The sequence below is a fragment of the Sebastes umbrosus genome, chromosome 16 (genome assembly GCF_015220745.1).
Source record: "Sebastes umbrosus isolate fSebUmb1 chromosome 16, fSebUmb1.pri, whole genome shotgun sequence".
In the NCBI taxonomy this organism is placed as follows: domain Eukaryota; kingdom Metazoa; phylum Chordata; class Actinopteri; order Perciformes; family Sebastidae; genus Sebastes; species Sebastes umbrosus.
This window is the reverse complement of record NC_051284.1, coordinates 18,405,779-18,421,237: the sequence shown is the minus strand read 5'-3', so window position 1 is coordinate 18,421,237 and position 15,459 is coordinate 18,405,779. Positions and strand designations below refer to the sequence as shown.

At 40.7% G+C, this 15,459-nt stretch overlaps 1 protein-coding gene across 1 annotated transcript in view; it reads left to right on the top strand.

Annotated features, from left to right (window-relative positions):
* The first annotated feature begins 4,388 nt into the window (after positions 1 to 4,388).
* The window catches only part of luzp1 (leucine zipper protein 1), a 53,902-nt gene continuing 42,831 nt past the window's right edge, over positions 4,389 to 15,459 (top strand). The window contains exon 1 of the mRNA XM_037796706.1: positions 4,389 to 4,803. The gene's annotated coding sequence lies outside the window, so the exon portion shown is untranslated. The remainder of the gene's footprint in view (positions 4,804 to 15,459) is intronic.

Sequence of the window (15,459 nt, the reverse complement as noted above, 5' to 3'; positions counted from 1 at the left end):
TTTTATTGGAATAAACAAGTTACTGGGTGGTGAAGGATGTTTGTGATTAGGAAGGATGTTGGCTTGAACACGGCTCTTCCTGAATCCTGTGTGTGTGCTACAATATGTGCTGCAGGAGATTACATTCCCTGCAACCCTGCCCTTATGCATCAGATTGCAGTCTGTATTATGCATTTGCATTTATATCATTTGATGTATTAAGGCAAATTCCCAGAATGACAGAAACTTGTCTGTGCACGAGCCAACCCTCTCAAGACGGAAGAAACATGGCCGATACACGTCCTCATAAAGAAGAGGCATTTTCCATGCCTGTCTTTACTTATCTGTCATCCCACTGTTTCTATTGCCCTGATGGATTTTTGTGTGTTTTGCTTCTTCATAGATCAAAAGCTCTTTTAATGTCTAGAGCAGACCAGTAGCTCTGGAATCTGAGGGGTAAACTCATATTCTACAGCTCCTAAAACTATCTCTCACGCTGTGCCTTTATCATTTAAGACACATTAACATAAGAAATATACAGTCAGACGTAGAGTTTATACAGAAATTCATATTCACATACACCTGCGCTTGGCTTTCCTGCTGTGACGTTCAGGTGTCTGGGCATGCCTGGTTATGCCTTTAGTTTGCAGCAGCTTCTGAAAGGATTTAATTTCTCTTTGATCATTTGGTATCTTTGGCCTTTCCCCCACCTGGAGAGGGCAACACTGAAACATTATTTACCTCGTTCGGCCCATTATGTGAAATGATATGATTAGAGCGCCATGGCCTTTTACGAGGGAGGGATGTTTAATGAGGGGGAAAACAAATCTCCACAAAGGACTGTTTTAATGACACAACCGTTAAAGTCACACCAGACTGATGAACGTGAAGCTTTTGACATCCAATAACTGTATTTTCCAGCCTCTTCCTTTCACAGAGAGCAACAGCATGCTGCTGATGATACTTTGAATAGCAATCAGGCAGTATAGATTTAGTTTTTGATAACACAACAGAGTCTTAAAATGACGGCAGTGGTTTTGTCCTCCTCCGCTGCTGAATAAAAGCAGTGTTTCGCAAGAATCAGTTTAAATTGTTCCGGAAACATAAAAACAAACACTTCACAGTGTGAGAGCATGTGTCTGCGTGGGCAGGACTTCACCTGGCTGGCTGGTTGCCCATCGCATTCATGAGAGTTTTTATCATCTTACTGAGATCATTTCCACATAACTGAAAGACAGTGAAGGATTTACTGCCCCACCATATACACAGAGTAAACAATAGGCTTCTGTTACAGATATCACGCTGTATGACTGCAGTGGACTTGAAGTTAGCACACCAGTTGCACCAGTTAAAACCAGTAAGTATTTCATACTCTGTTACAGTGATAGTGAAGAGGTTGCACCAATTAATCTGTGTGTTTGTATTAAAGGTCAGGCTCTCTCAGCTTCACTGGGTTTGGACTCAAGCTGAAGAAAATGGTAATATATCTTATTATAATAACATAATATGAAAACATTTAGTCCGTATCAAGTCACATTTACCAAATCCAGAGAACCTTTAAAATGCATTTATTTATTTAAAGGAACAGTGTGTAACATTTAGAGGGATCTGTTGGCAGAAATGGAGTATAATATTAATAAGTATATATATATATATATATATATATATATACACACATGTATAATCATCTGAAACTAAGAATCGTTGTGCTTTTGTTACCTTAGAATGATACCGTTTATATCTACATAGGGAGTGGGTCCTCTTCACGGAGCCGGCCACCCTGTTTCTACTGTAGCCCAGAACGGACAAACTAAACACTGGCTCTAGAGTGGGTCATTTGCGTTTTCACGTCAGCCACCGTAGTTCTCCTACTTGCTTGGCACACTGGAGAAGTTTGAGTTAGACCGCTAGATGCCACCAAACCTTACACACTGCACCTTTAATTTCTATAGAGACATGTATGTAGCACAAACCAATGCCAAACACCACAGCATTTATAGCCTAAGCTAGTTTCCATCCACTGAGCATAAATTATTATGTTATGTGCAGAGAACAAGGATGGGACACACACAGTTGTCATGGTGATCATCTATACCTATCACTTCCAGATAGGGTCCCCAGATATTTCTGTAAACATGTAAACTATTATTTACTCCATGGATAAACTGCTCAAAAGAAGCTATCCTAAGCCAGCTGAGATCATTCATGACTACATGACTGAACCCTCTTCAGAAACTGTTTGAGTTCAAAATGATCCCAGTCGGGATCAAGTTTGAGTTTGAGTTATGTAGGTATTTATACCTATTTATATGTATTTATACATGTTAATCCCCCTAATAGAAAAAAAGATGTTTGTCCAAATGAGGATTTATGTAAGGGCACCTTACAATTCCTGTTGGATGCTCCACATGTCACTGACCCCGAAACCACAAGGTCACTGAACACCTGAGGAGCCTGATTATGTAGGCATTTATAGATGAGTTTAAGATTAGCACACTTAATAAAATGATTAAAACTTTACATATTTAATTCCTTAAGAAAATGGTAATGATGTGATTTTTTATTGGTTTCCTGTCCAGAATTTGAATTGCTCGATTATATCATCATTGACATTGTTGTCAAAAAGGGGCCCAGGGTCTCAGTTGCAGACATTTTAGGCTGCTTCTTAAACTTGCCTTAAATTCCACTGAACATTTGACACAACAATGCCACTTGCATTTCTCAACCTGACACCATAAAAGCTGCATGACTTTAACTGTGGTATTTGCACATTTATAAGCAGAATAATCTGCATTTTTGTGGTGGTCGGATTGCAGATCCTGGAATTTTTATGGCCCATTGCAGTGCACACAATTACCTCCAAAAAAGCTTTATAACAATACAATGGGGATTTATAATATGTCTACTGGAAAATACATGTATTGTAATCTTATCAGTGTTTTTCACCACTTTTGCTTACTTTAAGAGTGCTGTAACATTGCCACAGGTGTTACTCATTGAGTTTATAGCGCCTTTATGATACTCAATTCCTGTATCACTACTTCTTAATATTGCAATCGGGACCTTAACTGTGATATATGAGTACATTTGTTCTTAATTATATTTTATATCCCCAATGGTAATACAAAAATAGTGCTTTATTATTGCTGTGGAGGATCATAGTGTGCCAGGAAGGTTATACTGATTTAACAATTATAAATTTAAACAATTAAACAAATATATTGTGTGTGCAGAGAGAGATTAATCTATCTAAATTATTTTTCTCAGCTCATGAGGGTTTAACCTATTGTGCTTTTAATAGTTTGAATGAGTATATGCATAATGTGTTTGAAAATAAATAATAAAATTAGTGGAAACATCCTTGATGTTAAAGGATTTATTAAACAATATTGATTTAAAATAGACTTTTCCGGTTCCTGAGTATTGGTAACAGGGTTGCGACAAGCACAGCACACAAGAAATATAACATCTCATAAAAAGTGATGCCTGAGCTGGATGAATCAAATTATTTGATGGTTTATTAGCTGTTTTTCTTAAATACATAACATCCATCTATCCATTATCTATAACCGCTTATCCTATTCAGGGTCGCGGGGAGGAAGGCGGGGTACACCCTGGACAGGTCGCCAGACTTAAATACATAACAGAAAATGATAAAATAAACGTTAACTTTTTTCAGAAATGGAGAAAATATGATTAAAAAAAAGTTATTTTTATAAAACAGTCACATCAAAATTTGTGATGCGGCCGGCAGCCATGTTGGTTGATTTATATCTACTTTTTAACTCCGGATGGATATGTGGGTTGTAAATAAACTTGGGACGCTGTTCATATATTTAATTTGGGATGTAAATAAATCTGGGATAGTTTATATGTTATATTATATTATCATTCTATGATATATGAGTTATTAGAGGAGAAAGGGATATGGGGAAATATAAGTTTTACTTCTACCTACTGCTTTTTGGACACTATTACTCTTGTTTTGTTTGTTTTTATTTTGTATGTTTTTATTTATTTTTATGTTCGAAATAAAGTCTTTCATTCATTCATTCATTCATTCAGATCAGTTGAGGAAATACCAAGCACCGCCCACCAGCCGAAGCACAGCCAATAGGAACGCTCAATAGGAACTCTGAAATGACCTGTGATTGGCCAAAAGTCTCCCTTCATGGGATAGATTTTTTAAAAGCCTGACAACAGAGCCATGAGGGGCACAAGTCTCTCTCAGAGCACTTGAATTGCAATAATATGCTGAAAATGTTATTATATAATTTCTGCCCAATGATGCCATAAAACTTTCTGCCTACTGAAGTTTGAACTCAGAGTATATTAAAATACTCTACACAGCCTTGGATTGGTTCCTCCCCAACAGCCAGACTTTGCCTGTGTGTAATGTGGGAGAGGGAGAGAGAGAGAGAGAGAGAGGCGGGACCTCTTAGCCGGGAAGGGCGTTCTCTTTGCGGTCAGGCCGGGCAGAGTCATCCCGAGGGGTGGGTCCTCCGGCAGCAGCAGTAAAGGAAAACCCACCTTTTTTCATTGTTAAGGACGCGGAGGAATGTGATGGTTTGATCTCAGAACGGGTTCAGGGAGGGGAATATCCGAGAAGGAAAAGAGACCGACGAAAGTGGTTTCAGGGAAAAAGGTGGAAACCAGCCTCCAACTCTCCGGTTGTATGTGAGGATAATGTGGATGAACTTGTGTCGGCAGCAGCAGCAGCAGCAGCAGCAGCGAGTCCTCCGGTCCGCATGAGCTCCTCACACCGAGTGAAGTTGTGGATTTACCGCTGCGTTTTCAACACCCGGCGGTGGAACCAGCTAAAAGGTAAAGTTGGGAGTCTTTATTTGTCAGTGTTGAACATGGGAACAGTGTTTTTTTTAGGGGGTTCACACAGCTTCCTGAGCTCCAGGAGAGTCGGGACTGCAGAAGTCTGAACTGCGGCAAGTTTTTCAACCCTCCTCCTCCTCCTCCTCTTCCTCCTCCTTCCTCCTCCTCCTCTGCTTCGTTTTGTAGCCAAAAGGAAGCATCCAGGACTGCGGCGAAAACCTCAGGTGGTTACAATGTAGCGGTGCGCATAGAACCAGAACGTTTAGAACGTTATTTGGCAACATAATTGATACATGTTTGCGATTACGCACTTATTAATAACACCAAGCTTTTTATTCTACTGCATAACTAAGCTATAGGTCACAACATGAGGTTGATCATATGACAACGTTAAAACTAAATGTTGTCTACTTGTACATGCTCTTCACATTCATGTAGTCTGTTTTTGGTGTGGATGTTATCTCCAAAATGTAAAATGCAACTTAATCAAGCTGTTGTTTCTTTAAGTCGTTGGGAATTTTAGGGGATTTTTATGAATGAAATCAAAATGTTTTGCTTTCTGTTGTTGACAGTATCATCAGCATAAGCTCGCATATTTTAGACTTTGTACCACACTCTGTTTTTGGCCCTCTTTTCCTTCAGTGTTTACACATGCACACAAATACATTACCTATATTCTAAAGTTTACAGTACAGAAAGGATATACTGTACGTTATGTGTTGTAGATGTGACATATGTTAGTAGCTACTGCAGTTGTTTACAATGGTACAATAAAATCACAACTGAGCACTAAATAAGGATATTGCTCTCACCCAGGAACAGGACACTACACAAACTGCGGAAATAATATTATAGTGTTTTTTAGGGCTGTGTATTGTCAAGAATCTGGCGATACGATACATATCATGATATGGCGTAACGATTCAATATATTGTACTGTAAGCAAGGCGATATATTGTGATTTTTTTTTTTTTAATAAAATTTTAGGAAAACTGTCATCATATAAAGAACACAACTTTTTAGAATAGGTGAAAATAACACATTTTTACTGCATGTCTGCATGTGATTATCATAAAGTTGGCATGTCTGTAAAGGGGAGACTCGTGGGTACCCATTGAACCCATTTTCATTCACATATCTTGAGGTCAGAGGTCAAGGGACCCCTTTTGAAATTGGCCATGATAGTTTTTCCTTGCCAAAACTTAGCGTAACTTCGGAGCGTTATTCCCAACAAGCTACTATAACATGGTTGGTACCAATGGATTTTTAAGAGGTTTATTAAAAATCGATAGTGTTTTGGAGAATCGACAGTATCACAAAACATAATATCGCCATTTCTCGATGTTTTCTTACAACCCTAGTGGTTTTTACATTGAAGGGAATTTGAACACCACCTGTCCTGTATTAGGCGTTTAATCTGTTGAATGAGTTCACTGTTAATTAGCAGGAAGACAGTAATGATAAATGAGTTGTGCACATGTTCCTGTGTGCAGCGGTCCGTTTTTGGATGGTGGACAAACTCAGTGTAAGTGCAAAAACAACTGAATCAGCATTGGATCTAGTGCTGAAAGTTAGTTTGAAAACTAGCACTGAGTGGACAGAAAATGAATAGTAATATATCAAGGAAAATTGCTAAATATTCTCTGGTTCCAGCTTCCCAAATGTGAGAATGCGTTGCTTTTCTCTGTCTATATGACTGTCATATGAATATTTAGGGACAAAACAAGCAATTTGAAGGTCACCTTTGGCTTTGGGATGCATTTTATAGACTAAATGAAAGGAAGTTTACACTTTAAACCATAACCAAAATAGCCGCGAGTTGCAAGTTGCAAGACATTTTTGTTCTGTTTGACTGTGTGTTTGTTTTGCTTCACGTGAGGTGGAATGTGTTGTGCTGCCTGCAGCCTACACATACATGTATGAAACTTAAGGGTGGCAGAGCCTGAAGTCTGAACAGTATGTGCCCTGTGCTGCCTCACCAGAACAGCAATAGAGGTGTGTGTGTGTGTCAACAACAGCAGAAAAGGTAGTTGTAGTGGTGGAATACTAATCTGCCAGGTGGGGCTCGTAAAGAGCAGCACAGGGAGGGAAGGGGACCTGCCTTGACCTGTTTCAGACATGAAGGAGACAAAAAAAAAAATCACTGATGACTTTCCAGTAAGGCTCGCCCTCCCAGCCAGCTGTAGATTATACCATCTGAGCTACCAGCTTGACTCTGCATGGCAGCTTGTCATGGCGGTAGATGTGCGAAAAGGGTTTCCTACGGTATTTTGGAGGGGATTGTGGCACCGCATGTGGAGGGAATGTCTGCAGTTTGTGCTGTCAAGTTTGGAAATGTTTGTGAGAAATGCAAAGGGAAAATTAAATGAGAGTACCAGCACAGTGAAGAGTGAGATGTCTAAATTTCCCCTGATCATTGCTTGATCCATGCATTTACAGTCTTGGGAAATCCAAGTTTGGTTGCATTGGCTCTTCCAAGTAACTGAACATGATTACTCAGTGCAATGGTTGACACGGTGAGAGCACCACCACCTGTTTTGTCATCTCGATGGCAACAAGTGAACACAAAGACAGAGTTTGCACCATGTCCTGTCCAGGAGTTGTCGCCTGCCATGCAAAGTAATAATCATACCCCTCGCTCCTTTTTTTTATGACTTGGGCTATACCACGCATGATTGGTTTTCCACTCCGCAGAACGCCGCGACCGCCCCATGAAACTGCCTGCGCTGCTTTGGGTGAAACCAAAAACTAATCATTATGGGTGTCCAATAAGGGTAATTATCAGACTAAGCACTGGACCTGGGGATTACAGAGTGGCTAAATGACTGCTCTGGGGATTAAATTAAAATATTGAGGTTTTCTGCCTGGGAGAATCAAACCGCTGGGAATGTCAAACCCGGCCTGTCGGTGGTGATATTACTGCTACTCCGCAACATCAAGGTTTCAGCACAGAGCCCCTGCTGTTAGTGTAGTAGCGTCACATCAGTGTGGAATTACAGCACGTGGACGTTGACGTCATGTGTTGCAAGTGCATGCAAATAAAAATGGATATGGTTATTGCTTAGTTGGATGGAAAGAAACGCATATTGGGCAATAGTCCGGTATTATTTCAACCTTTAACCTGTATTATTATCAAGATCCACAAGGAAAAAAGCACAAGGAGGACAGTTAGCCAATATTAAAACGGAAAATCACTTACAGTACATTGCCTTCAGTATTTAAGACAGCTTCTTAAATATAAATATCTTCTGATTTCTTTACTCCTGTATGGCCGTAAACTTAATATCTTTGAGTTGTGGACAAAACAAGACATCTGAGGATGTCATCTTGGGCTTTGGGAAACACTTTCTTTCACCATTTTCTGACATTTTATAAACCAAACAACTAATCGATTAATCGAAAAAATATTCAACAGATTAATCGACATGAAAATAATCGATAGTTGCAGCCTTATATAAAAGACGAAAGGAAACCATCACATCTTCCCATTTGAGGAGCTGAAACCAGCGAGTGTTTAGCTTTTTTGCTTGAAAAATGACTGAAACGATTAATCAATTATCAAAATAGTCGCTGATGAATTTACTGCCGATCTACTAATCAATTAAATTTTTAAGACGACTTCAGCAAAAGGCAGCACCCACATGAGCCGACGAGTGTCCTTTCCAGTAAAACCTATACATCCTATACATGCTGTGATGGATAGCTCAGATAGAGTTTGGACCGGATGGTGTCGGTTATTATTAGAGGTAGACTCTCACTTTTAGCCTCCGTAACCCTCTCACCCAGGAATAGAGCGGCCGAGGATACACAGAGTGATATTACAATTCGGGGGTTCCTTGAAATAGCTCAGATGAATCATGTTCTCTTAGAGGCTCATATTAAAGCCCACACACAGCCTGTGTGTGTATATCTTTTTGTGAGCGTGTGTGTTTTGTGATAATGCAATAATGGGCTCAGTATCCGGGACAGAGGCTGCTGTTGACAATACGCAGGCCAGCTGGAGTTGCTGTCTGTCTATTAGCAGACTTGCAGGAGGATGGCTTAATGCCATAAAGACGCCTCAATGAGACTGTGCATGTACGTACTGTATCTCTGGAGTGTGTACAAGTGTGTGTGTTGGAGGTAGGAAGAGCTGAAACGATTAATGAATTATTCAATCGACAGAAAATGTACCTGTAATTTTACGTTTTTTTAGTTGTGGGGAGGAGGAGGGATCCAACAAACACATAACTTTTAACCAGGAGACCGGGGTTCTAAACTGGTGTTTTGTGAGTGACGTTTGTGACGTGTTTAACGTACTTATGTTACGTTGTTTACATTCATATTTTACTTAGTTTACGTACTTATTTTGAAGCCAATCATGATGTTTTTCCTAAATCTAACTAAGTGGTTTTTATTGCATCAACCGCAGACATGACTGTAGTAATACCGTTTTGTTATGTGGCGTACAAATGACACGCAATATATCTGTGTAATGTTATGCTGTTTATACGCCCTTCCTTTGAGATCAGGTTGGCCATGTACATGTGTATGATCTCTGGATTGGAGATGCTGAAATCAACTGAAAATGTATCAACAACTATGAAGCAATAATCAGATTTATCAAACAAAATTTCTGCTTTCAGCTTGTCAGATTTTAAGAGTTGCTGCTTTTCTCTGTTTTACATCAATTTGAGTTAAATAATTTGAGTTTTCAACCATCGAGAACTTAATCTTGGGTTCTTGATACTTACGGTAAGCGTTAGGTGGATGTGATGTACACCCATCAGACTCTTGAGTTGGTTCTTCTCCAGACCTTTTCTTCCCCCATCACCTCCTTCTATGTTGCCTCTCCTTTACTGTATACATTAATTTCCCTCTTCCTTCTTTTCTCCCGCTCCTTTTTCCCTCTCTTCCTGCCTACCCTCCCTGCCAGCTTTCTTTATCAGTGGCGGGCCAGTGGCGGGGCAGGGCTCTGTGATTTCAGCTGGGAGTTCAAACTACTTGAACTTCGTGTGTATTAGTGGGTTCGCAGTGTGTGCGTGCATGTATGTCTGCGTGCCAAAGCGCTTTTTCCCGGTGCTGTTCCCAGCCATGTCGATCTGTCATCAGATACTAGGGGCCGAAAGTGTCAATCACTCAGCGAGTAGTAGCCAGAAGCACATCTCAGCTCCAAGTGTTCACACGCCTCCCTCAGGCTCTCATTAACACATACGCTGACACACAGAGCAACAGATATGTGCTCTCACTCTTTGAGAATTCAAAGCAAGAATGGATTCACACAATTTGTTCTGCGTGTGTGAATGAATCCTCCTCGTTAGTCCTCTAAAGCGTGCCAAACAGCCTGCTCATTACCAGGCTTTCTGTTCCTGTGGTAGCGTCACTGAGGTCTCACCAACACACAGGTGATGACTGTGAACAGTTTCATCACGGAGATCTGCTCCAGCGAAAGGCTGCAGGCTCGTGTCCACTAAACAACAAAACATATTCATGATAACACAGCATGGAGTCTTAAAAGTCTTTTTTCACCCCCATCAGAGCAGGTGGAAAAACATATCAGTTGAGTGAGATAATCACTTGACCTGACCTTTCTCAGACATTTGGCTTGTCACAGTAGGAAAAGCACAGGTGTTACTAATAACACTAACGATGGCTCTGTTCTATTCAAGTGTTATAGTGAGAGGAACAGGGAGCCAGCAAACACAAATTGGAAATCAAAGCAGCTAAATGGAATTCAGCCATCACTAATTTCCATTATTACTTTGTTGAATACTCGATTCTGATTCTGGTTAATTACGGAGCTCTACGGTCTGTTATTTCTTTGTAGCAGATATGTTGCTATGTACAACAAGACCGTTGCTATGAGCGCAGTTCTGATGTCGAACTCTGGCGGACCGGCTTTATTTGTAGCTTCATGTCACCAGTTAAAAATTACTTGTAGCCTGTTGCTGTTGCTCGTAGTGTGAACACAGCATTAATCTTCAATATGATACACCACATGACAAATCAAAAGTGGATAAAATCCATATATGTAATTTTAAATTTCATATATGGTGAGAAACTGTTGATGAATAACATAACCAGACAGCAATGTGTGTTTTTGGCGAATCCAGTGAGTTAAATGTCATCATATTTTTTAAGTATTATCGCATACATTGTCATATCAGCCAACCCTACATGAAATGGACACGTGATCACCCTTTTTTTTGCATTATAGGGCTTCAGAATTAGTCCCAAACAACAAATGTTTTACCTTCAGTTTGACCTTAACGTAAAACAGTTTTCTTTCTTTGAATGGTTTTGATTTGCTGCATTTAATCTCTGATCAAAACTTAAATTACTTACAAGAAAATGATTTATTCAGAAAATCATTAATTTTCTTTTAATCTTGTATTTTGTAATTTGTGTCATAATCTTCAGCAACATTGCCATATTGTGTAACCAAGACTCATTTTTAACCAGTGAGACAAACTGACATCTCTGGTATTTAGATAGATAGATAGTATACTTTATTGATCCCAAGGGAAATTCAAGTTTCCAGCATCACAGTTCCATAGTGCAAAACAATAACTGACCTGTTATTGAGTTACTGTGTGGTTGGTTATTGAACCTGTTACATGAGCGCGTGGTTATGAAATAGGATTTTTTTGCAGGGCAAATCAGGCCGTTGTTGAACGACTTGTACACTTGGCACAAAATTGTGGTCAGAGCCAAAATCTGAGGTTGATAAATCGTTCTTATCGAAACCACTGAGAAGCTGTCAATAATGAGTCATCAAGTTTGAGGAAAAACGTGTTTGTTTGAAACGTTTCCTGAAACTTGGCCCAAACCTCTGCTCCCTGTGGGTAATCTGAATGACACATTTCCATTTCCTTGTATTCTTTTACGTGTGACAAGCCGGCAAACCAGTCATCTAACCAATTTTGGCAGACGGACGTTGCCTTTCCTTTGTCATTATGAAAGAAATCCTCACAGCTCAATGCAGAGCTATAATTGTACTTTACCAATTAAATCATTTTGCTCTGTGTGTAGCTGAAAGCCACCAATCTAAGAGGATAGCATGACAGCATGTACGACCTTTCAGTAGCTAAATTTAACTGTAAATTACGGTATGTCGATAGAGAAGTTAAAATCTGGGCTACAACATGTGGCTGTTGGAACAGAAAACCCTGAGGAACTTGATAACAAATGCAATTCTGGGCATCTCTTCATGGCTAAAAAAGGCTCGGATACTCGACTCACTCTTAAGGTTACTGTCTCAAAACAGATGTCTGTAATGCTCCTCTATCACTATTCCCCAGCAATTACCCTTTGGTTGTAATTCAGACATGTACCAGGCTTCCAAACTGCTTCCTAGCTCCATATTTCAGGAATTTTAATTTATGAGCAGAGCACCCATCGCTCCCCTGCAGCCCTCAAAAACCAGGCAGCTGTCCTGCTGTTGACCATGTGATGCTTCTAAAGCTAGAAACTCTTCATCTGGTCTTCATTTTGGTCTTCCCAACCGTCCACCATTTCCTTATCACATGGGACCAGAGAGAGACAAGTCCATAGATGCTATACCACAATGTCATTTATTATTCGCGGTACTTTTGACTGATGATTCAAAATTTTTCCCACATTTTTTCCACTGCTTCCAGTTGATCTTGAATTTAGTGTAAAGCTAATTGTGAATTAGTGACTTTGGTCTTCAGATAGGATTAGGAATCACCAGAGGGCCCAGGATACAATACTATCACGACACTTAAGTCACGATACAATTTTGTTGTGATTTTAAACATTTAGTGATATGTTATATTGTGATTTATTACCTTTTTTCAACTGCAAATTATGCAGTTTGTCAACATCTGTTTGAATAAGATACAGTTTTCACTCTTTTCATCTCAGATTTTCTTTCACATATCTTGAGGTCAGAGGTCGAGGGACCCCTTTTGAAAATGGCCCTGACTCATTGCAGCTTATTACAGGTGTAAATATACTGTAGATGATAACCACAATAGATTTCTATGTGAATCGTGGCTGTCTTTATGTCAAGCTGTCTTTTTCTCTCACAACCTCTGTCCTCCGTGCTGAGCGTCAGTTTATTTAGCAAAAACACTGCTGCCAAGAATGTGTTTGTGTCCGTTACATATACCCTGATAGCTGCAGGTGATAAGTCCTCTAATGTGTAATCAGCGGCCAGCTGCCCCACATGGCTGGAGTTTGGACCACATTGACCAATAATGTGGGTCACTCTGCTACTGTGTTTGTGTTTTACATGCTTTCCAGTTGACCTGAAACACAAGTTTCCTCTTTGGTTTTTGGAATTTTTCTTTCCCAACTGGTTCCTGCGTGGGATTTAGGTTTCTGTTGGACGTTTCGGCCTCCAATAAGTTGTTTTACAGAAGCTCCCCTGCGCGCCTGTTTTGTTCATACACTGTACAGGCTCCTCAAAAAATGGCTACCTCGTCGATCCTGGAAGAAAAGAGGAAAGAAGTGCAAAGGAACTTCAAAAGCATGTAGGAGGCAGAGAGAGGGAGGGAGGGACGGGGAGAAAGGGACCTTTAACAGGGGAGAGCTAAAGTTAAGACATTTCTTGTAAATTCCTTATTTTTTTAGGTGTTCTCCTCCTCTACGGGCCAATATTCCCCCTCTCTCCTTCTGATTGTTATCTCGTCTCGCTCACTCTCTCCCTCTCTTTTTGCCTCGCTAACGAGGAGACCCCATCACTCCCCCTCCTCCCGCCTGGTCCAGGAGTATTTTTGGAAGTTAATGAAAAGAGAAATCTGAACTGCCTACCCTTAAAAGGCATGTCTGGGTCAGCTGGGTGGAAACTTGTGTTATTAATGTCCTTAACATTTTCTATGCGAGTGGGTCATCTGTGATTGTAAGTGTGCGTGCATTCGGTGCCGCGTACAGCGCAGGAATGCTGTGGGTTGGGGGGCTAGAAAAAGGAAGGAGGGTGGGCTAGCGAGCAGGCCTACGTCTTCAGGAAAAGAGGGGGGTCAGGGGCATATTTGGCATATTTCAGGAGCCATTCCAGTCTGGTTCAAGATGCATTCTTCTTCCTAGAGATGTGGCTGAGCGGCCAGACAGACAGCAATCAAGGCAGGGGGAAGAAAGGTGAACATCACGCTCTACTTCCCATCAGTCTTGTGATGCTGGTTGTGGAACATGGCGCAGAAAAGCTTAAAAAAGCCACTAACACAGGTGGTAAAAAGATACTACCTCATGCCACCTAGACACAGATGTCTAACCCACCACATCTGTAACCTCAATAATATCTTTAAAAGGCTAAATATTGAACCAAAGTCCTTCACCCAGCAGCAGGGTTTGTGTGTCTTGGGTACCATCACTACACTTTAATGAGTGTTTATATGCAGAGAGCTGTAATATGTCTCTTTCAACCTCTCTTCCGTGGCATTATAGTCACTGCTTCTCCCCCCTAGAATTTATGATGTTTCAGCCTGTTATTTGCAGTCGGATGGCTGCTGACTGACGTGACAGCGGTTGGCAGGAGTTCACTGTGGCGGTACCAGTCCAGTGCTCCGCAGAGGTCGGGTTCATCGTGAGGTCTGTGTCGAGGGCCCGGTTGGAGCAGAGTGTACAGATGTACTCCTAACCGGCCAAAGTGTCTTTGTTTCATTCTTTTATTTTCTGAAACTTACAGCAAAACATTTCTTTTTTGTTTTATGAATCACTGTCTAAAATCAAAAATGACTGAACTGATGAAATGGCAAACTATTATCAAGTACTTCTACTTGTTGGGTGCTTATTGTCCTGTCACTGGTGCTGCTGTTTCTGGGTGAGGCCCAGAGAGACGACATCAAATGTGCTTTGATGCGTCTGATGTCTCTTGTGTTTTGATCTTAGCAGGAAAATGTGGATCAGGGAACCACCGCAACTGTGACAAATTACAGGAAAAAACAGAATAAATGAGTGCAGAGCATCTACAGAAGCTCACAGAATGAAGGGTTTGATGGGTGTCACTAGATCTCAACCCAAGTGGACACCTATGGGAAATCAATGTTTTAAACAGAACTATCCACTACCTTCATTCAAAATCTTTTGGAAGAGTTGTGATACCCTCAATCTAGGAACCCATTTAGCCTCTAGGGTTAATATTTCGGGTGTTCCGGTGTAGCCAGTGGATACATGGACGACAGATATCCGGGCCAAGACTTCCTCTTCCGTGCATCAGTCATTGTTGACTGTCTGATTATTAACTTGAGACGCAAGAATGAAGTTGGAATTGAGAGACAACATCCACGGTTAATCTCACAGATATCTGCATATGAATGCAGATCAATAAAAGCTAAACCGTCACCAGACAATAGCCGAGATTGATTTCGGCTAGGCTTGTCACGGTAGTCAGCGTTACCGGTGTTACACGGTGGTCGGGCATAAACCGATTTCATTACGCACCCATCGCCAATGTCCCCACCGTCGTTTTGCTTTTTTTTTTTTTACAGAAATAAAACCCATTTAGCTAATTTTGGCGTATCAGCGGCATGTTATCAATCGATAGATGAACGACGGATGCTACAATCTGAAAGTGAATGCACCTGCTCCATAAGGAGTCAGCTCGGAGTAGCAGGAGTCAGATTTCACACACGGGACGAGAGAGAGTTTGCCAGACCTAGAGATGGCAGAGGATTTGGTGTCGGAAGTGAAAAGCAAATGCGCCTATTTGGA